Source organism: Camelus ferus, chromosome 17 (genome assembly GCF_009834535.1).
Source record: "Camelus ferus isolate YT-003-E chromosome 17, BCGSAC_Cfer_1.0, whole genome shotgun sequence".
In the NCBI taxonomy this organism is placed as follows: domain Eukaryota; kingdom Metazoa; phylum Chordata; class Mammalia; order Artiodactyla; family Camelidae; genus Camelus; species Camelus ferus.
The window spans coordinates 47,255,531-47,277,931 of NC_045712.1; the positions used below are offsets into that span (position 1 = coordinate 47,255,531).

Below are 22,401 nucleotides of genomic sequence, written 5' to 3' on the forward strand. Positions count from 1 at the left end.
AAAATTAAAAGCTCAGAAAAGGTGGTAATGTGGTCCTCTGGGAGAGGAAAGAAGGCAAAGCACAAAGACCCCAAAGGGCGATTGAAAATAATAAAATACTTGGTGGTGTGTGCATTGTCACCACTCATGGCATATTTTCTGCTCCTCAGAAATCTTGCTCACCAAGGTCCCTAGAAAGCCGAGTTAGAGGGACAAATGTCTGGATACTGTTTACACATTCCACGTGCTGCAGGAAGAAAACCACCCTTCGCATTGTCTCCATACTCCATCCAGTGGCACACAATGGGGTGCTCACTGCAGCGTGTAGTCCTTCCTCCAGGGAACCTGGCATAAGTCTCGGCAGGAGACAGGATATCAGAGTAAATAGGGCATTGTTCCGTCCCATTAGGGCAATTCTCGTGTTCCTGTTGGTTGACAAAAGACCCCAGTGCCAGGAAGTGGGGTTGATTGTTTCAGGGAGCTCCCATTTTCAAGTTCTCCTCTGTTGTTTCTTCAGAGCGGTTCCTCTGTTACAAACCCATCTGGGAAAAAGGTCTCGATAGCACTGCCCCGGGGAGATGGCCTTCTCTTTTTTTTTCCCTCTCCTGTTCACCATCTGTCGTTAGTGACTTCATAGTCCATCTGCTAGGCACTTCCCCCCTCCTGCCTGTTCCGTCTTTACGACGCTTTCTGCCCAGCCTGTGGGAGGATGTAGCCGTCCCAGCCCGCGGTCCTCAGCGTGGCCCCGTGCGTGCGTGGGGTCTGTCACAGCCGGGGTCTTGGGGATCCCGCCTTTATCAGCCACGCCCCTCACTCTTCTAGGACCTCATAAGAGACAGAAGTAGAGCCACCGCGGTCTCATCCACTCCCTTGTCCTGAACCACCTTCCCTACAGTTGACTCTCACGTCTGTGTCCGTGTGACTGGCTGGAGTTATCTTTTGAGCTTCTCAGATTTAAATGCAACTGTTCACATGTATTTTCCATTTGGTTGCCCGCCAAGTATCTCAAGCTCCATATGCTCAGAGATGAATTCATGATCTTCCTCACCACTTAGTTTTTCCTTCGACCGGTAAATGAAACCAGTACTTGTCCTTTCCCGCAAACCAGAAACCTGGGCTCTCCTGACCCTTCCCTGTCCACGAAGCTGGCCTTGTAAGATGTAGCTTTCTGATAGCTATTTCCAAATGTCGTGACCTCTAGTGTCCCCTAGAATCACCTTTCTCTTTTCACTCAGTAATCAGATGTTTTAAATTACACATTGGTTGCCGAAAGGTCGGCCCCCTGACGAGCCAAATAACTCAGAGACCAGATCTTGGAGCTTGGAAGAAAAGAGGCAGCCTTATTACTTTGCCGGGCAAAGGGGCTGATAACAAGCTAGTGCCTTCAAAACTGTGAGCCCACTTTGGGGTTGGGGTGGGGTGGTTATATGGCCATAGCTCAAACGATAAAACATCGGTAACAATCAACAGAATCATTTTCTCATCAGAAGACTTAGAATGGAGTCGTGATGCCTCCAGGTGACCAGTTCTGTAGGGGCCAGCGGTTGTCACTTTATCTCAAAGCACTCAAGGCGCGGTCTTCTTGGTGTTTAGCCTACTGTGTAAGTTTACAGTTCTGCGCGCTTCTCCCTGGAGATCGACTCAGAGACCAAGCATGATTATAGCTTTTGATCACCAGAATAAAGTAGAAACAGCAAGAGCAATAGCTTCGGTTTTAGCAATGGGCCTGCAACTGTGAGTAGCAACCCGTCAGGTCAGGTCAGTTGCCCGTTTTAAGGGCGAGCATAAGAATAAGCTCTCTGCTGGCCTAAGTGCGGCCATTTTACTGATCCTCCTTCACGATCACTTGGGATCAAGACCACATTTCCCAGACTTGTTTGCAGCTGAGGGAAACCAAGTCACTAAGTTCAGGTAAGTGAAGTAAGCTGTCATCTCACGTGTGACTTCCAGAGAATATTCTTAAAGGAAGAATTTGCATCGTCGTTTCTTTGTCTTTCCTGGTGCCTGGAATGAAGACATAATGCCTGCATCTTGAGTAATCAACCTGGATCTTGAAGTGTAATCTACGTTTTTGAGGATAGAGAGGCAACAGGATAGGGCAGTCTTGGTCAGAGGTGAGTTTGAGAATTTGCCTTACCAGCCTCCAGCCTGGGACTGGGCACAAAGAGATTCCATTCACATGGAAAGAAAGAAAGTGAGAGAGAAGGAGGGAGGGAGGGAAGGAAGGAAGGAAAGGTAGGAAGGAGGGAAGGAAGGAAGAAGGAGGGAAGAAAGCAAGAAAGAAAAGAAAAACAGAGAAAGAAAGAAAGAAGGAAAGAAAGGAAGGAGGAAAGAAAGAAAGAGAGGAAGGAAGGAAGAAAAGAAAGAAGGAAGGTAGGAAGGAGGGAAGGAAGGAAGGAAGGGACAGGAAATATACACACACTCACACGTCCCAGGACACACATACACCAACTTCCATCTTGTTCAGGCTACTCTTTGTGATTTTTTCTCTTGCTTTAGCGAATCTCTATCTACAAAAAAAAAAAAAAAAAAAAAAAAAAAAAAGTCCTTCCAAAAGCCAAATCTTGTCATTTTATTCTTCCCATTACAACCCTCCAGTGATTCTCGTTTGTCTCTGGAATAAAGTCCCAGCTCCCTACTGAAGCATAGCAGGCTGGTTCATCCCCGCCGTGTCTTCCCTGTTGTGCCCCTGACATCCTCCACCACGAATGGAGCCAGTGACAGTTATGGTGGTAATGGCTCCTCTTGGTCTGAATTTCCTGTCAAATCTCCTGATAAAGAATGCAGGTAAATCTATGTCTCGAGGCATCATCCAGAGAGGAGTTCAAGGCTGACATTTACTCAATATTTGTTACTGTCGAGGGCCAAGATCTCTCCATAGATGAGCTCATTTAATCCTCAAAACAAATTTGTAAGATAGTACTATTATCTTGACTCTGTAGAAAGAGAGGCTGAGGCACAGAGAGACTCAAGTTGATCATCCCAGTGTTGCCAATGAATATGTAAGAATAGGGCCAGGGTTTAACTCGGAGCAGTCTGACGCCAGACCCTGTGTAACTACGACGTCACTTACCAGTGCCGTGAAAGGCTAACTCTAGTAGCCCCCTAGATTTTTCAGGGCTCCGTCTTTCCTTCCCATATCTGTTAGCAGAAGCAGGGGTCTGTGCTGTGTCCACCTTTCTCAAGATCACTTCAGTGAAAGTTGGGGTGGGGGACTGTTTCATGAGTCCTTCATTAAATAACTAAGTCATTCGAATTATGAGCTCATTTCTGGCTGCCTTGGATACTTTATACAGTTCTAGGAAACATCCAGCCCTAATTATAATGTACTCTTACAGTTAAAACTACGACGAAATGCAAACTCACCTGTGCTTTATTAACCCCAGCTTCTAAATATTCTCGTTTTAAGTTTTACTTTCCCAAGGTGAACGAAATCAAGGCAGCAGACACGTACGTATTAGAGATTTCCTCACCCCGAAGCAAAGGGCAACGCATGCATTTCAACTGGGTGAAAAGAGGGGATCTGCTCTGTGGAAAAGCTCAGAGAACTACAAGTGTTTTAATCAAATCTTTGGTTTCTGGATCCTCGGTATTATTTTAATGCCCCCACATGCGCAGGCAAACAAGATTAGGGGCAAAGGAAAGAGAATTAAAATTGAAGGACATTTTCTAAATTCCTTCCTCAGTAATTCTTTGGAAATGCGCAAGGCCTGTTATTTTCTATGTCCACTAATGTGCCAAGTCCCAGAATGTTGTTAGACCAGTTCTTGGTGTCAACAGTTGAAGTCCCGTCCAGTGAATTGGTTACAGCATTACTAGAATAACTTCGCAGAGTTTTCTGTGCAGAAACACTTAGTGTGTACTGGCTGGGGGTACTTCTTTGCTGTTAAGATATTTCATTGATGTATTGGTTTGTCCAATGTCCACTTGTTAATAATTGGAATACATTAGATTATTCATACCCAGCCTTTCTCCAGAAAGGATTTAAAGCTGCTTACTAAGGTACATATGAAATAGCAAATAAATGAGGAAAATGAGTCAGGAAAACCCAGCAGAAGCAGAGATGAGTCAGTACACAAAAATCACACTGTGAAGTCATGCATATTTGCTAGAGGTGTGCCTAAAACTTGATTTTAAGTTTCTGCTAGCCAACAAAGGGAAGGAAACATTATAGGTGGGTGGGTCACACTATTTATAATGTTAAAACTATCTGGTTGCTCAAGAGATGAGCAATTCCATCTGATTTTGCAATCGTAATTTTCTCCCCAGGGTCTTTACAGAGAGGACCTCGTGTAATGTCATGTCATAAACAACAAGTCAACAGTAAACGCAGACCTAGTCGTACAGATCATTTTAAAGCATTCAACCGAGCGACATTTAGTGCCTTTATGGTGTTGTGAAACCACCACCTTTATCTAGTTCTGAGTCATTTGCATCACCCAGAAAGGAAATCCTGTGCCCATTAAGCGGTCACTTCCTTTGCCCCTCCTCCCAGCCTCTGGCAGCCGCCAATCTGCTCTCTGTCTCTAGGCATTCACCTACTTTGGATGTTTCATGTAAATATAATCATAAGTGACTTCTTCCACTTAGCGTGATGTTTTCAAAGTTCAGCTGCGTTGCAGCATGCATTATGCATTATGCATTATGCCTTATGGCTAATAACATTCCATCATATGGATGTACCACATTTACTTCTCTATTCATTGGCTGATGGGCACATGGAGTTTTTACCTCTTGGTTATTGTGGCTAGTGCTGTTAGGAACATGTGTGTACAAGTTTTATTTTTCTTGAAAACACTAGCTCGACAAAAATGATATGTATTTTATAAATTAATCCCTGCTGGTGTTGAGCTTGCTCCCTATGCTTCCCAGAGTTTAGTTATTTTTCTCACAGTTCTACCCAAGTCCCCTGTGTCATCACCATTCAGTACATGCCTCCCTCCCCTCACTCCCAACCCCCAATAAGACACCTGGGAGGCAGCTTAAACTATTGTTCATTCTACATCAACATGGTGACAAAGTCCAGATAATCCTACCTCCTTACAACTTTTTAGTTCCTTCCCCAGGTTTGTCCATCCCTATTAAAGACGTTAGCTTCAGGGTCAGTGGCATCATCAGAGCTTCACATCCATCCATGTAGATGGAAATGGCATTGCCATAGTCTTTTTTATGGCTGAGTAGTATTCCACTGTGTAAAATACCACAACTTCTTTATCCAGTCATCTGTCAATGGACATTAAGTTTGCTTCTATGTCTTGGCTATTGTACATAGTGCTGCTGTGAACACTGGGGTGCATGTCTTTTTGAATTAGAGTTCCCTCCGGATATATTACGTCCAGGAGTGGGATGGCTATATCATAGGGTAATTTTATTTTTAGGTTTTTAAGGAATCTCCATACTGTTCTTCATAGTGGCTGCACCAATTTACATTCCCACCAACAGTGTAGGAAGGTTCCCTTTTCTCCACACGCTCTGCAGCAGTTATCATTTGTGGACTTTTTAATGATGGCCATTCTGACAGGTGTGAGGGTCCTACTCGTCTTATTCATTGTTTTATTCTAGCACCAAGTGTAGAACCTTGTAATCACTTAGTATGAAGGAAGGGAGGGAGGGAGGGGCTGAGGGTGCCCATCAATTTGTTAAAAACATTTATATTGCAAATTACGTGCACTCCTAATATATAAATAAATGATGTCTACCCACCAATCAACCAACATTTTTTTGTTCGAAACATTTATTTAATCATATTCTACCAAAATTAAACTATGTTTTAAGCAATCCTTGATAAAAAGTGGTGCAGATCTTGTAAGATCTGTGCTTTTAGCCCAGGGGATCTCTCCCTCTGGAGCCTCTGCTTCCAAAGGGGCTCCTAAGAGCAGAACTTGATGAGCAAGATGTGGGACCCGTCTGGAATCCACAGAACCCTGGCCAGCCCTACTCCCAGGGTCTGTGTCTGCTTTAATCCAGCAACGTTAACTCACCAGCGCGTGGGACCCGACATCCACGCTCTGCACGGGATGGCAGGTGCTGGAGGCAAAGCAGAGCACCGACTTTTCACATTTGAGATGCATTTTAAGTAAAAGGTCTGTTCTGGAAGCCCCACCAGGAAGCCTCCGCCAGACCACAGAAAATTTCCATCCAGGGATCTCTCTTCTGGTGAGTCTCACCACCCTGCAGGAAGTGGTTATGCTCATGTCTTCCCAGCTGCGTGTCAGTGGTGGGAGGTCAGTGGATTGAAATCGGCCCAGGTAAGAGTATTTATAGCACAGACACTGCACATGCCTCGGGGCTTTGTTTCTCTTCTAATGGTGCAGCATCCTCCACTTCCTGCCCCACTCCGCCCCCTCACTCCCCTCCCCAGTCCACGCTGGAAGAGCCGCGGTCCAAATGAAACACTTGCAAGAAACACAGAGAACTTGTGTGTCCACAGAAAGATTTATTTGTTCCTTTACCTTAAAACAGGAAGTTCCTCTGCAGTGTTTTTGAGATGGAAGTGCTGAAAGGCCGCATCCTCTTGGCTGCTCACTTTAGGTTGATGTGGCCATTGTTTGCTAAGAAGGTGTTGAAATCTTCCTAGAACAGAGTCTATTAAAACTGACCATGAAAAAAATCCCCCTTAGTGGACTGCCGTTACAAGTAAACTCTCACACACGCAAACACACACATTCACCAGAAAAGCAGATCTTTAAAACCCCTTCCCTCTCTTTGAATTGCCTGAAACCACTCAAATGGGGCACATTTGTTTGTTTGTTTGTTTGTTTTGGACTTTTAAAACTTAATACTGGAAAGTAGCATTTTCCCTGCATTTCTGTAGATGTTTTGTCCTGAGTTTTCAAATAACTGATCAATACAACTTTATGCAGATGGGCCATAATTCACTTTACCAAGTCCATTTTTGGTCACTTAGAAGCCTTCCAGGTATTCTGTTTCCTTTTGCTAACATAGATAACGCAGCAATGAACATCTCTGTGCATGCAGCTTGTTCATTGTGCTTCCGTGTTATTTTTCTTGGCGGGGGGGGTGGTAATTGGGTTTATTTATTATCATTGTTTTAAAGGAGGCACTGGGGATTGAACTGGGGACCTCATGCATGCTAAGCACGTGCTCTACCACTGAGCACTTGAGCTATACTCTCCCCCTGGGGAAAGGTTTGAAATTAAGAAAATAAGGACTTCAAGTCCCAGCAGCCGTGGTTTGAAGCATTTGATGATTGTTTTAGGCACTCTGTCTGGAGTAGTGTCATTTAGAAGGGGTTTTATTACGATGCTAATGAGGCTTAAATGTCATGACCCTGTGTTTTCACAAGACCTATCCCAAACTGCAGGGTGTTCTGGTACTCAGATGTCTTTTTTTAAAAAAAATAATTTGCATTCTTTTTTCTTGAAGTACGGTCTGTTCACAATGTCATGTCAATTTCTGGTGTGCACTCTCGTGTTTCAGTCATACATATTCATGTGTCTTTGAAAAATTTACAAAGGTAAGATTTTTTTTTTTTGCATCATTAAAAAAAAAAAAGTGTCCCATATATTATATAAATTTCAGGCCCCATAAAAACTAGAGCCACCCCGAGGGTTATTTTACATGGGTTTTGGCTAACTTATTTGAAGTCACAATCTCCCTTCCAACCCTGTCCTCCTCATTAACTAAACTCCCGTCTCTGTCTCTCCTTCTAATTAATTCACAAGGAAACCTCTGTGCTGGAAAGTGGCTGTTTTGAAAGGTCTACGTTATTACCAGGAAAAGGAAAATGGATATTTATTTAACTTCTAAAGGAAAAATATAAGCTTATTGGCAAGAAAGCTTAGAGCTCGGCTGCCTTCTGGTTCACCAGGTCAAAAACCTCCCTTACCAACCTCCCCAGCCCATCACCTACAAGTCGACCTTCTTCCTTACCCTGGGTACCTTCTCCTTGTCCTCAAGTTCATCTCATCTGCGGAGCCCTTCCCAGGGTAGGAGCCCCTCCTGTGAACTGGACTTTGCTGAGTTTCACCCCACGCAGGACTTATCACACCATTAGGAATGGACTTACTGCACCATTGGGGCATGGGCTCTCAAAGGCCAGCACAGGCCATGTATATTACCTCCCATGTGGCCAGCACAAAACCAGCTCTCAGGACATATTTAATGAATAAAAATACATGAATGAACAAAATAATACTTTTCCGAATTAGGGGTCAGGATATCCAAACTCTGGGTGCATTTCTGCTACTGAAAAGCTTGAGAACACTCAGTAAACCCATAAGGTCCCTGGACCACATTCTCCTGTCTATAGCAGAGATCTCAGGTGGGCCCCAAACTGGGATCATCTTTAGAAGCTCATGTATCTCTAGCCAGTCATTACAAGAAGGGGTAAGAGTCCTCCAGGAGAGATCACATCCTAGGGCAAGACAAAGCATCTCCAGACAACTCGGTTCTAGAGTGGTGGGCTGGTGCTGAGGGGGGCTGGGGAGTCTTGAGTTTACCTGGGGCCTGTCATTCTGATGATTCTCCAGCCCAGGCCCCATGGACATGCAATATGAACAAGTAAAGAAAGTTTGTTTTCCGTTGTCTTATACTAATTGCTTCAGTGGGCTTTGAGATCTCAGTGGGTCAGCAGTTTTAGTTCCGGCCGTTTGGGCAGAGGCAGAGTGTGGCACTGGTGGCAATGGGAGGTGATGGCTTGGCAGCATCAGCACCAGTAAGAGCTGGTGGGCACTGGAGGCAGGCAGCCTCTCTTGATGTTGTAAGGAGCCAGTAACTCCATCACAGTGAGATGGAGCAAATGAGAAGGAAAATGGCGGACACCTGCTGTCCTACGGAGACAGTTCCCAGAGGGTATCACAAACACCCTAGACGTTTGCAAAACTCTACGGAAGGAATGTCAGGAGGGCTCCGTGTCTCCCCAAGCCAGAGGTATGCGTTTACTATTACTGCATGAACCTCTTTTTACTCCAGGGTCTGGGCTGGAATATGTTTATCTTAATTCAAAATGATAAATGATTCTCTCTACCCAGCGAATGTGATGCGTAGTCACTCCTCAAATATTAGTAAACCGAACCGAATTAAGAATAATTCTCGCCATGGCTGTGAAATTGGGAAGTCAAGTTCAGACCTAATTTCTTCCTATGCCTTCTTTTCCCGACGTGGTAGAAAGGCTTTGGAATGAGTATGGTATCCTGACTTGATATTTGGTACATGGGTTAAATTAGTCAAGTTATTTAGCTTGTCTGAGCCTCAGTTTCTTTAACTGGAAGATGGGATAATCACATCTACTCTTCAGGGCCAGGGGGAAGGCATTCCATACATAGCCCCCGCTGGCGGAGTGCCTGGCCCTTAGCAGGGGCTTAGTAAACATCGGTCCTCTCTCTCCATTTTCATCTCCACTTATTGATAAATCTTCTTTCCCAGTTCCAAGCTAATAGGAGTTCAATGGAGAGAGGACATAAGAGCTAAAGGAAATAAACTTTATGTGCTTCTAGAAGTTTCCTTCTGACGTTCATCACATTTTTAAGGCTTTGAAGAGTCTATAAAGTGTAGAAGAAAAGGAAAAGTTTGGCTTCTGGTCACTGAAAACAATTTTGTGTCTTTTACTTTTATTTTCAAAAATTTTTCATTTTTTAAAAATTATTTTTCGGGGAGGTAATTAGGGTTATTTATTTACTTATTTAACAGAGGGACTGGGGATGGAACCCAGAACCTCGTGCATGCTAAGCACGCACTCTACCACTGAGCTACACCCTCCCGCTTGGTATTCTTGTAACTTCAACCGCCTCCTCCCTGCTTTTCCATCTAGATCTCGTGCTCACACTGCAGGTGCCGGAGGTCTTAGCATCTTCTCCAACATGTGGAGGCCCCGGGTCCTACAGGGGTGATCTCGGGGCCTGTGAAGAGCTCACTGGTGTTTTTTCTTTCTTTATCTGGGTTATGCAAATGTAATGTTCATGTGTATGTATAGACTTTTGACTATCAGTGGGTTTTGTTAACTAATTAAAATCAGTAGCTGTGCCACACAGATACCAGAGAATTGTAAGTCTAGGGCCATGGTGTTCCATTCCCAGTGAACCCTGTGCAAGGAATAGTCCTACGCTCAGATATTTCTGTAAATATCTTCCTTTATCAGCAGTTGCTTGATTATGTTCTGGTGAGTGGTCTGGAGTTTGTATGAGGTTTCGTGTGTACACACACAGTAAGGTCTGACAGGTTATAGTGAATATAATATGGTTTTTGGACTGTGGGAGGCCTAGGTTTAAATTCCGTTTCCACTACTCACTAACTCTGTGACCTTGACCAAGGTACTTAATCGCTCTAAGCTTTCAGTTTTGTTAATTTAAAAATGGGATTTGGTGGATTTAGGCATAAACAGAGCACCCGAAAGATGAGAGCTGTGCTATCCATAGTCCAAACATAATGAATAATGAAGCAATATGTTAAATAGTACAGACAACTATTACCAAATGAGTTTTATAAGAAACTTTTCAAAAAGACTTGTTCAGATCTTTTGATGGTAAAGACCACAGAGGCAGCCAAAAAGCTTTTCACGAATTTTCTGCTAATAAAGGGAAAAGTGAGGCATCTGATTTAAAAAGTTGTTGCTTTCTCAATCCTTTGCAATTCAGTCATGGGGAGTTCACAGTAAAAACAATATTGATGCATCATACTCGCTGAAACTCACCCAGCAGAGAGCCTCCGGGGTTAGTTATCTTTCCGGGAGGAACTGTGTCTTAGCACCGCTGGCTTTTCCAAAAACGATCTGGCAGAAAACAGTATCCTGCCTGGAATTTACAACATCTCTCGATTTGTGAAAAACAAACAGACAAACAAAAGTTCATTTCCTCCCAAATCTTCTCAGGCTACTTTCTCCTGATTTATCTCCTGGGAGTCAGTTTTCCCACGGCCTTCACTAGGGACCTTTGAGGAGTAACGTGCTGTCCCCCGGGTGTCCTGTGACCAAGTCTCAGAGGGCTCCATCACACTCTCCGTAGGAACTCTTTCTGGAGGATGATTCTATAAGTAATGACGTAAGTCTCATTTAAAAAAAAACAACAACAACAACTCATATTTTCCAGTTTTTTTAACAACAAATATTTATTACTCACAAGATAAAACACAATGAAAGTTCAGAGAAAGTGTGATGGTATCAGGGTGCACCCAAGTACACTTTTCTCGAAGTGTATTGCTGTCCTGACCATGAGTCGCTTTTACGGGCTCTGCACTGGCTGTATTACTTTACTGGAATTTCCCAAACATATCCCCTCACGTTGCCCACTTACCACTGAGAAAGCAAAGCCCAGAGAGTTTAACAAGCCAGTCCAGGTCTCATAGCTAGGTAGAGGCCGTGCCAGGATTGCCTTAAGAGCGTCTTTTAACACCTACATCTAGGTAGCAAAGCAAGAATTTGAACTCAGGTCTGTCTGGTCAAAGTCTATATTTGTATATATATTTATTGAAATATAGCTGATTTACAATGTTGTGTTAGTCTCTGGTGTACAGCACAGTGATTCAGTTATATATATATATTCAGTATATAATATGTATATATACATATATTCCTTTTCATATTTTCCTTTTCATATTCTTTTTCATTATAGGCTATTATAGGGTATTGAATATAGTTCTCTGTACTATACAGTAGGACCTTGTTGTTTAACTGTTTTATATATAGTAATGTGTATTTGTTAATTCCAAACTCTTCATTTATCCCTCCCTTCCTTTCCCCTTTGGTAATGATAAGTTTGTTTTCTATGTCTGTGAGTCTGTTTCTATTTTGTAAATAAGTTCATCGGTATTTTTTTTTAGATTCCATGTATAAGTGACATCATACGATGTTTATCTTTCTCTGTCTGACTTACTTCACTTAGAATGATAATCTCTAGGTCCATCCTTGTTGCTGCAAATGGAATGATTTCATTCTTTTTTATGGCGAAATAGTATTCCATTGTATAACTATACCACAGCTTCTTTATCCAGTTATCCGTCAACGGTTGCTTCCATGTCTTGGCTATTGTAAATAATGCTTCTCAAAGTCTATGTTTTTAACTATTGTTATTCCTTCCGACATCTCCCTGAGGTGAAAAATTCAGAGTCTGATTAATGTGGGGTTTTTTTTGTAGCCACAGTTAACATGAAGAAAAAAATAGCTTTCTCCTTGACAACTGAATGTCCAGGTTCTTTTCCCCCCAAAACGGATGGATTTTATAAGATCCTTGGCTATATTCATGACTCTTTGCCAGAAGGGCCTATTCTAAATCCAGAACATCCAAAAAAATGTATCTTCATTTTGAAATTTATAAAGAAGCCTCCAAAGATACTAAACAACAAGATAATATGAGAGAGATGGAGCGAATGGGTAACACAGGTGTCAAATGACCCCAAGATAAGGCCAATTAACACCAGCAAGGAAGAACTTAAACTGAGTACATTCGCCACCAGCAAGTAACAAAAGAAGAAATGACTTAAAATAACTTTTTGTAATGCCTAATATTCTAAATTTTTGTAGACAGAATTTGAAACTCTTAATTTTCATTGGGTTACAATTTAATGACCTAAAACTCAGTACCTTCTAAGCCCGTTACATTTTGACTTCCTTTGAGTTTTAAAAACTCGTTCCCCGAACCTTTCCCTTCCACGCTCATATTTCCCCTTCTCAGACTTTGGTTTTGTGTTTAAAAAAAAAAATCTTCTATTTATTTTCATTTGGTTCAGGGTGAGAGATGAGGGATTATTTCTCTTTAGTTGGGTCCCAGCACCAATGTCACGTTTAATTGAATGACTAAGGGAATGAATCTAATGGCAGCAAATATAAGTTAGTCTGACTGCCAAGGAGCAGATTATAAAACTAGTCATGTGCTCTAAAGCAGTTTCAGGTTTCAATTTTGGAAAGCTGGATTTAAGACTCACTGAAATCAATGCTTAAGGGTGAACAGAGGAAGACTGAAGTCTTACTTGCTTCACCATCATTGTATTAATTTCAGACCCACCATCCCCAGCCTCAATTTCAAGAAGAATTAGCTGGAAAGCTGGAGAACCAGACATTTAAGAGTCTGGGAGAATTGGCAAAGTGGGGAGGACCAAACTCACTGGGTCAAACTGCAGAGATGGCTAGGGTACGCACACTGCCAATTTGAGAAGTGGCCCTATTCCCCTCTGAAACCTATCAGATCTGGACAGAGAGATGATGGATTTTATGATCGTTTATTCCTTGACCTAGAGCCAAAATAAGCCCCTGAACTAAATATCCAGTTTTGCATCTAAGGCATTTTGGTGTCTCCACTGTGGCAAAGGAAAACACTTTTTTTTTTTTCCTGTTGCTATGTATATTGGCAAATATCCTATCCAAAGAATTGTGCTCCAAGAACTCTGGAAACACCTGCCAGCAGAAAACTTGGGAGCTTTGTTTAAACAAGTGGACCTGCCAACTTTCCAGGACTGTTGACTTTGCAGGACTGAAAAACGTGGACTATTTTAAAACCGACTTGATGGATAACAGGAACTGGGCCCTGGAGATGAGGCACGGAATGTGCCTAGGATGATGTTTATCTTTTTTTTTTTTTAATTTAAATATTGCCTGGTCTGAGCCTCCTGCAAAGGACACGGGAGTGCTGAACTCCCTTCAGGACCGAACCCACCATCTGGCTGTGAACCGGAAGGATGCTTGGGCCTGAATTCAAGATATTTGGCAAAATAGAGTTTCCAGGAAATGCTGTGGTAACCCAAAGCCCCAGGCTCTGTGACATGGGTACAGGCACCCAAAAGATGTCCTTTAGGTTATCCTGAGTTTGTAGACGCTTTTGTAGTATCTTCTGTAACCTGCTGTTAATCACCCCATGTCGATCCTCTGAAGTCTTAGTGAACAGTTAAATTCCAAGTCTGAGTCCTCACTGGACTCTAATATGACAGCCCGCCCCTCATCTCCCCCTGTCAAACTCACTGCTACAGGTAACTACCTACTAGGCAAGATGCTTTCTTGGTGTATTGAATAAAAGCAATTGGTTGTATACAGCTTAATGGTTGGCAAAAGGAAAATGCCGTGCTCAGGACAATGGCGTTTAGTGGCGTTTGTTTTCATTCCAGCAGGCAGGGCACGCTTGTGTGTGAGAGCAACTGAGGTCAGCGGAGCTGGAGGAACACCAAGTCCCCGAGCGTGAAGAGTGTGAGGGCGTCCCGCTGAACTTCAGGACACGGTGACGTTTTCTGGAGGCGTCTCACGCTGCTGCTCCGAAGGTACGTCGTCAGCCCAAGGGTGCTGGTTCTTGTGTGATTAGAAGGAGGAATGTTGGAAACCTATTTCTCAACGCGTCCGCCTTCCGGTCTGCCGTGAAAGTCCTACCATTTTGAGTTATTCCTTCGGGTTAAGGCTTCTTAGGAAAGTCACTTGGCTTCCTAGGTCCTCAATTTCCTCATCGATAAAATTAGGGAACCGGGCTGTGTATTATTCAGCTGCGTATACCACGATGATACTTTACGCAGAGGGTCAACAGATCAACTCTTCCCACTGGTCGTTGGTGAAAACAAGTGACATAACCAGTCCCAGAGGTGAGGAGTGTGGACACGTGCTCCGTCCGTGAAGAGGCCATGACGAGATGTGGGGCAGGAGAAAACTGGGGTCGATAATTCAACCTACCACAGATTGCTTCAGAGCATTCTAAACTTTTGAGTTCTTATAGCTTTAATAGAGAGTTCTCAAGTACAATCTGTTCCAGAATCCCCAAATTTAAAACACGGAAAGCTACAGCCGTCTGGCGGTCCCTCTAAGGAATCCCTCAGGCATTGGGTTTTAAACTTAGGGCATCTGAGTATGGTGTCGTGAGCTTGTACAAATGAAGGTCCTGTGGCCTTCTGTACGACGCTTAGGAGAGCTGAGATGGGGGTCTAGGAGACCCCTTTTTTAATGGAAAGACTCCAGATGATTTGGCTGCGAGGGCTTTGTGGAGCGGGACTACTTTAAGACCCCAGGGTTCTAAGCAGCGCCTCTATTTGACAGCACGTGTGAGTATCACGTATCAGCACCGGTTTACTGAGTCAGGTTATATGTGCCAGCTGAAATATTACTGTTCCTGTCCCAGTTGATACATTTGGCAGGGACAGCAAGTCCACAAGCCAGTGCAAAAGGAGGATGTGGAAGCAAGAGAGGGCAAAGGCGTCTTGTCAAGGTGTGAGTACCAATAGCTCAGATTTTATTTACAATGACAGTACTAAACCGTAAAGGCAATTGATGATCTTAGGCATTGTTTCTAGAAGGTCATAGTTGATATGAAGTTATCCCTGGAAGGGGAAAACTCAAGCAAAAACTCAGTCATTTGACGTATCATTCAATGTTCCACCAAAGAGTAGGAAAATAGAACCAGTAGGATGGAATCTCTCTCTCTCTCTCTCTGTCTCCCCTTCCTTCTCTCTCTTTCTCTCACTCTTTCTCTGTCTGTCTATCTATTTATCTATCTATCCATCCATCCATCATCCATCCATCCATTTATCCACCCATCCATCCATCATCCATCCATTCATTTATCTATCCATCCATCCATCCATTTATCTACCCATCCATCCATCATCCATCCATTCATCTATCCATCCATCCATCCATCCATTCATCTATCCATCCATCCATCCATCCATCCATTTATCCATCCATCCATCCATCCATTTATCTATCCATCCATCTATTCATCCATCCATCCATCCATTTATCCATCCATCCATCCGTCCATTTATCTATCCATCTATCCATCCATCCATAATCCATCCATCCATTTATCCACCCATCCATCCATCATCCATCCATCCATTTATCTATCCATCCATCCATCCATTTATCCATCCATCCATCCATCCATCCGTCCATTTATCTATCCATCTATCCATCCATCCGTCCATTTATCTATCCATCTATCCATCCATCCATCCATCCATCCATCCATCCATCCATCCATCCATCCATCCATTTATCTATCCATCTATCCATCCATCCATCCATCTATCCATCCATCCATCCATCCATCCATCCATCCATTCATCTGTCTATCTATCTATCTATCTATCTATCTATCTATCTATCTATCTATCTATCTCCTCAGTTGGCAGATGTGGTGGTTGGCTGTACATACCTGAAATCTGTAGGACAAGCCATCATGTCCAGAGGGCAGTTTCGCTCTTGGGCAGGATCTGAGACTGCAGTATTACACGCAGAATTTCTTCCCTGCCAGGAAAGTTCCATTCTTCCCTTAAAGTCTTTCAATTGATTGAATCAGACCCAACCAGATTATAGAAGATGATGTCCTTTACTTAAAGTCAGCTGATTGTAGATGTCAATCATATCTAAAAAATACCTTCACAGCAACACCTAGATTTGTGTTTGATTGACTATCTGGGTACATTAATAGCTGAACCAAACTGACACTTAAAACGGATCATCATAGCTGATGATTCTTCTTGATTTTTGTTACGTTTTTATGTCACTTATATTCTTACTTAATTTTTTTTTATTAAACCAATTCATTTCCGCCTAATTTTAGTCTCATCCTAAGCAAAATAACTGATTTGATCTGCTGGTTATGTAGATTATAAACATAACAAAATTAATTATTACTATTAAAATGCCACCTTAAATGATTCACCACACCCTCTTGGAAATGTTCATCAGATCAGCTGCCAGAGAGCTGGCCTGAAGAGCTGGCTATGAAAAAAGAAGGAATTTTAATGAGCAAAAGATAGCCTTCAGTCAGTGGCTCAGCCTTGGCATGGCAGAACCCAGGAAGGTATTCTCTGTTGGATAAAGCCTTGGTCAGACCTGGTGTGTGAGTGTCTGGGGATGGGGAGGGAGACACCTGTGCTGGGAACGAAGGATGGGAGAACGCTAGGGGCTTTCTGATAGATTCATGACTTTAGCTACTTGTATTATAACTTTTAGGAAGACTGTTTTGCAAAGAACTCGAAATCATTGAGTGCATCAAGCCAAAGGGACAGAAGATGAAAAAGAAATCATCTTTGCCCTTAAAAACTTTATAGTCTAGTGATGAAAGCTAGGTAGGAGAGCACAAGCTTGTCAGTGTTTGGGCACCGAGGGTTTCAGTTTTTCATTTCCTGCCGTTGATGACTGTAGCCTTTGAAGAGTATTAACAGGACCAATAAAGGAGGGAGAACCTGGGGACCAGGGTTAGTTGCCTTATTTTGGTGTCAGATGAAATAGAGTTTTGTTCTTTTTTTTCCACGTTCACTGACCTCTGTGTAATGCACACAATAGCATCTTGAAATGACAAAGTTTTAAAGTTATTTGAGGAAAAACATACTAAATCAGTCACAGTTCCTGGCAGGAAACAGATGGCACATTCAAATGGAATAATTCAGGGCAATTTCCTAAAGGAATTATTTTCTGGGGGGAGGGGGTAGTTCAGTGGTAGAGTGAGTGCTTAGCATGCATGAGGTCCTGGGTTCAGTAACCAGTCCCTCCATTAAAAATAAATAATTACCTCCCCCACAAAGTAAAAATAAATGCAATGATAAAAGTAACAAAAAAAGAAGGTATTATTTAAACTGAGGGAAGGTATAGCTCAGTGACAGAGTGAGTGCTTACCATGCATGCACAAGGTCCTGGGTTCCATCTCCAGTCCCTCCATTAAAAATAAATAGTTACCCCCCCCCAAAATAAAGATAAATGGAATGATAAAAATAAAATAAATAAAGAGATTATTTACTGGGGGAGGGTGTAGCTCAGTAGAAGAGCGGGTGCTTAGCACGCATGAGGTCCTGGGTTCAATCCCCAGTCCCTCCATTAAAACAAATAAATACATAAACCTAATTAGCTTCTCTTCCCCCCAGATAAATGGAATGATAAAGGTTTTTAAAAGGGATTGTTTACTGAAGGGGGACGAGGAGTCACCTTGGTTCACGGGACACCAGCAGGGAGTGTTGGGGGCCTGGAAGAGCAAGAAGCCGTCAGCACCCAGAAGCATGGGGAGGGGGGACGTGAGCGGAGCCCCAAGAGCCTGGCTGTGGTTGGAAAGCACCTCCAGGACCAGAGGGTGGCCTGCGGGGGAGGGGGCGGGGCTGGCTTGGGCTCGTCGCACGCCCTGTGTCAGGGGGCTTTCCTTTAACTTCGCAGGTGTCCAGAGGAGAAGAGTCTCATTCATGTTCAGTACTCGGGACCTGATCTCTCCAGAGAGGCAAACAGATGATTTGTTCCTCAGTCTCCTCTGTAGAAATCATCACGAAACCTCAGTTACAAAACTGTTGTATTTCATGAAGTAATAGGTGCTCAGACACCCAGAACAATGATGCCTGGTGCACGCAGTGCGTAAACACACACACACACACACACACACACAAACCACATTCTCTCTTTCTCGGTCCAGAGCTATCAATATCCACTCCTTTCTGGCTTTCCTTCCTATTGAAAGGGAAATAACTCAGAGTGATGGCTCTCGTTTATTGAGCCCCTACTATGTGCCAGGTGCTATTTAATTTTCATAACAACTTTGCAGTGTAGGCGCTGTCACTGTTAGACAGATGAGTTTCAGAAAAAGTAGCTTTCCCCAGCGCCCGCTGTTGGGAGGTTGGGAAGCTGAGACGTTTCCCACATCCATTTCCCACATCATCACATCAGCAGCTCCCAGGGAGGTTGACAGGCAGTTCATCTCAATCCTCAGTCCTGAGGACCTGGTCACTTGGTCTAAGCAGGTGCCCTGAGGTCCCAGTTGTATGACAGGGACAACAGGCCCTTCATGTAGCAGAGACTGATGGAGTGTGGCGCCCAATTTCCTCCCTGTTTTCCTGGTGACAGACAAGTCCGCACAGCACAAATACATGGCAGTGTCTCTGCCGTGTGGCTGCAGCTGGGAGCTGGTAACAGTGCGTGTTTCCCCGACCTTGTCTCTGGCAGGAACGTGGCTGGGTTGTGAATCACGATTTTAACACACACACACACACACGGGTCGATGGGGTCAGAGAGGATGGGAGGTTGGGGTGGAGGGTGACAGAGGAGAGCACCCTCTGGCAGTCCAGCCCGGAAATTCTCGGAACTTCCCAGAAATTGCACACCGATCTAGGACTTTCAGCTGAAGAAGGTCATAAAGAGTTGCCAGCAAAACCCGAAGGACCTGTAGCCCTACTCGGGTCTCTGTATTCCGTTCATCTGCTACCATAGGGTGGCAGTGACACACAGTGACACTCCTCTCTAGATGGTTGCCCTTGGGTTTTGGAGCTGCCCAGCTCTGAGGTGTCTGGGATTAATGTCCTGACTCCCTCTGTCTCCAGCTGGGGCACCCCTGAGCCAATGACTGACCAGCACAGGCCTCAAAACACTTGCTCCCTCATCTCAAGGCAGGACAGACAGCCGACCCTCCAGGGCTCCCTGGGGGAGCTAGAGGATGAGGCTAGACATCACCTGAAGTCACATCTGTGCCTAGATGTTTCCTCTCCACATCCCCCTTCCCTCACGCTCTTACACGTTTCTCCCGGAAGCTCTCCTTCAGTAAGTCACTTGCACAAGCGTCCTCATCTCAGGCTCTGTTTCTCGGGAGCCTGGACTAACACAGGGACTAAGGACGTGTAGAAGCCTGCAAGGCAGAGACGCAGGGGCTGCTGAGCAGGGACGAGCAGGCTGAGAAGAAAAGTGGCGTGCCGTCCTGCTGAGCCCCCACGCCAGAGCCTCCCTTGCATGTTCGCGGGGGCACTGTGGCTCCTTGTGCGGTCGTGAGGACAGAGTGGACGTGACAGGGAAGGGGACAAGGAGGACGCCCAAGGATCACCTCAGATCTTTGGAGACAACTGGAGACATATCATTTCTTGATTCAATCTCAAGATATTTACTTAGCACCAGACCTGGTTCTAGACCCTGAGAACTCAAAGATCGACAAGATAGACTTGAGCCCTGTCCCCATGGAGCTGGTGGCCCCGTACAGGGGTCTAACAGGCAGTGAGCAAACACCATGCAAGGGGGGTGTGCTGTGGGAGTCTCTTCCACACCAGGGGTGAGATGGATGCCTGCCGAGAAACTTGCCACTGAAGCCAGGTCCTCAGGCTAAGCTGCAGGTACCTCGCCTCACAATTAATTAAAAAGAAAGGGAAATCTTTGCATCAGGAGGAGGGCGCAGCCTGAGCAAAGACGGAGAAAGCAAGAGAACAAAGAGCAGTTGGGGATTTCTTGGGGCCAAAGGAAGTTGAGGATGATTAGAACGGAGAGGCAGAGGTCACACTGGGAAGGTGCACAGATCATTTTGAAAGCCAAGTGAAGGAACTTGGGTTTTACCGGAGAGCCTTGAATACACGCTTAGCACGAGCAATCCATGTGACTGTGTGCGTTTTAGACAGATCTCTGTGGCTTTCTCATGAAGGGTAAGATTGACGTGGAAAGTAATTTAGGAAATTCTTAGAGCAGTTTGAGAGATGGTGGCCTGGACTGGACTAGAGATCTTCAGAAGGTCAAATAAATAGGACCTAGTGATTTGATGTCAGAGCAGAGGGAGAGGGTTGAAGGTGATGAAGGGATCAAGGATGACTGATGTTTGGGGAATTTAGGCTGAAGCCATCTGCCAGAATAGGAAACGAAAAGAAGAAAGGTTTGGAGGAGGAACTGAATCCAGCTTTAGAACATGGTGATTGTGAGAGGTCTGTAGACTTTCCCAGAAGGCAGATGCCTTGATGTTTGTAAAGCCTGAGAGAGAATTCAGGGCTGTGTGTCTTACTGTGGGAACCCCTGGGACCAGGGGCAAGGATACTGAGACGCGAATGAGAGATACTGAAATCTTCCTGATTACCGTTGGCCACATTTGTCTTCTTCTAGAAACGGGGACCTCAAAGTGGTTCAAGTTCTGAAAAGAGTCCTTGTAATGGTAACGGAATGTCTGTGCATGAAGGGGCCGTGGACAGGAGGGAGGCCAGAGTCCACATCAGGGCACGTGGTGAGCCCAGTGGACTTTGTCCCCTGCGCTCCCCCGGCCAGGTCTCCTGGGGTCTACAAAACCAGATGCGCGACCTCCCTGGACGGGAGGTGCTTTGATTCACTCGGGCACCCTGATGTGCTCTCACACATTGACCGCCCACTGTGGATCGGGTGCCCCTGAAGAATCTCACCCAGATTTGGGTGCTGGGGTGATCAGCGTGTTAAAGCGAGGGTGGGGGATGTTTTGCCTTTCTCAGTTGCACCCCCTCCTTTGGTGACCCAACACATTACTGAGCAAGGGTGATGGGGGAAGGTCCCCAAAACGTGCCCACAGGAGTGATTCTCATGATGACGTACCCCCGCCCCTGAAAACAATCCCTGGAATTTACAAACCCGAGATCAAAGAAGGGGGTGTGGAGCAATGGAAATTTCTTTAGCATTGCTCTCACCGTGCATGCTCTGGGGAAAGTAGAAAACTTCCCAAGGTAAGACGAGGGAGCAGGAGACCACACAGCATTAGGTGCGTTGACGGGCAACTCGGCATCCTGCCTGCCCCGGCCACCCTCGTCCTTCCCGCTCACGTTTCCATCCACGCTTTGATTTTCTCCAATGTCAACAGTAGTTCAGGTCTTCCAGCATCACGTCAAGTTTACTCTGAAAATGCTGAGGTCTCCGCAGAGACGTGGGGCAGAGGAGCAGAATGAAAAGTCTTTATCAATTTCCCTGTCACCTTGTCCTGCTTGTACGTAATGCTCTCGATGACAGCAGAGAGCGGCAGTAAGTAATTAGTTTCCTCTGCTGGAGAATTCCACACGGATGGGACATCGCCCAGAGACACGTTTGAGGAGCCGTCTGTCCTGTGATGTCCGAGTCCTGAAAACTTAGCCCGTATCTCAGAGGGGCGCGCGGCTCAGTCCTTTCCCGGGGCGGGGGGGGGATGTCTCCACGTGGGGGAGGGGAGGAAGGAGACCAGTTACGCTGTAAAAGAGCCCCATCATTTCTCGCTGCCTTTCTGACTTCCAGCCTGTACGCACTTCTTGTGTTTCTTGGCTTCCTTATTCGGAGGAGGTACCAGCATCCGAGGGAGCTGAGGGTGTCATTTGAAAAGCTGCCCTTTGAGACGGGGTGGCTGAGCCCACAGGAAATGAAGAAACTGATAGGCTGAGTCTTTGGGCTCCAGGCTGAGGCCGGAATCAGGACACTTGTTCTTGAGGACAAGAACTACTTTGTAAAGAATAACCAATGTGTACCCGCAGCCCAGAAGGTCTGTGCTTGAGCAGAGCCAAGCCCCGAAACTCATTTTTCCATAAACAAGCGCGAGCCTTAGACATAACTCTCTTTAGAGGCTCTGATGACTTCATGGACCGGGCATGCGGAGTGCCCAGATGCACGACTTGCTCAGCCCCATTCACTGGGGAGAGACTGACCTTGGGTTTTGATTCCGTATTAGCACAAATGTCACTTACCAAAGATGCTCCAGGAAGGGGGAGGGTATAGCTCAGTGGTAGAGCGCACGCTTAGCATGCATGAGGTCCTGTGTGCAATCCCCAGTACCTCCTTAAAAAAAATGA

At 44.8% G+C, this 22,401-nt stretch overlaps 1 protein-coding gene across 13 annotated transcripts in view; it reads left to right on the forward strand.

Moving 5' to 3' along the window:
- LOC116657289 overlaps positions 1 to 22,401 on the forward strand; it is a 319,209-nt gene that overhangs the window by 26,199 nt on the left and 270,609 nt on the right. For 9 of the 13 annotated variants that reach the window (XR_004312422.1, XR_004312421.1, XR_004312418.1 and 6 more), the window contains one exon: positions 14,032 to 14,178. The gene's annotated coding sequence lies outside the window, so the exon portion shown is untranslated. Of the gene's footprint in view, positions 1 to 13,587; positions 13,894 to 14,028; positions 14,179 to 18,052; positions 18,633 to 22,401 lie in introns of those variants that run through there. The other 4 variants (XR_004312419.1, XR_004312420.1, XR_004312430.1 and 1 more) reach the window with 3 other exon arrangements.